Genomic DNA, 201 nt, shown 5'->3' with positions numbered 1-201 from the left:
TCATAATGAAGAGAGTGAAAATTCATGCGAAAATTGATAGTGCGAACATCATTTTAAGTATGATATCAACAATAGCAATCTTGGAACTGATAACCGTATACAATTCAATTAAGAATGGAGGAGCTAATGATAAAAATAGATATATTCATCACAAAGGGGATTAGTGTGATGAAAAGCTGTAACAAAGTGTTCTTATAATCT

This window comes from Penaeus monodon, chromosome 24 (assembly GCF_015228065.2).
Source record: "Penaeus monodon isolate SGIC_2016 chromosome 24, NSTDA_Pmon_1, whole genome shotgun sequence".
In the NCBI taxonomy this organism is placed as follows: Eukaryota; Metazoa; Arthropoda; class Malacostraca; order Decapoda; family Penaeidae; genus Penaeus; species Penaeus monodon.
The sequence above is the reverse complement of the archived record's forward strand: the minus strand, read 5'-3'. Positions refer to the sequence as shown.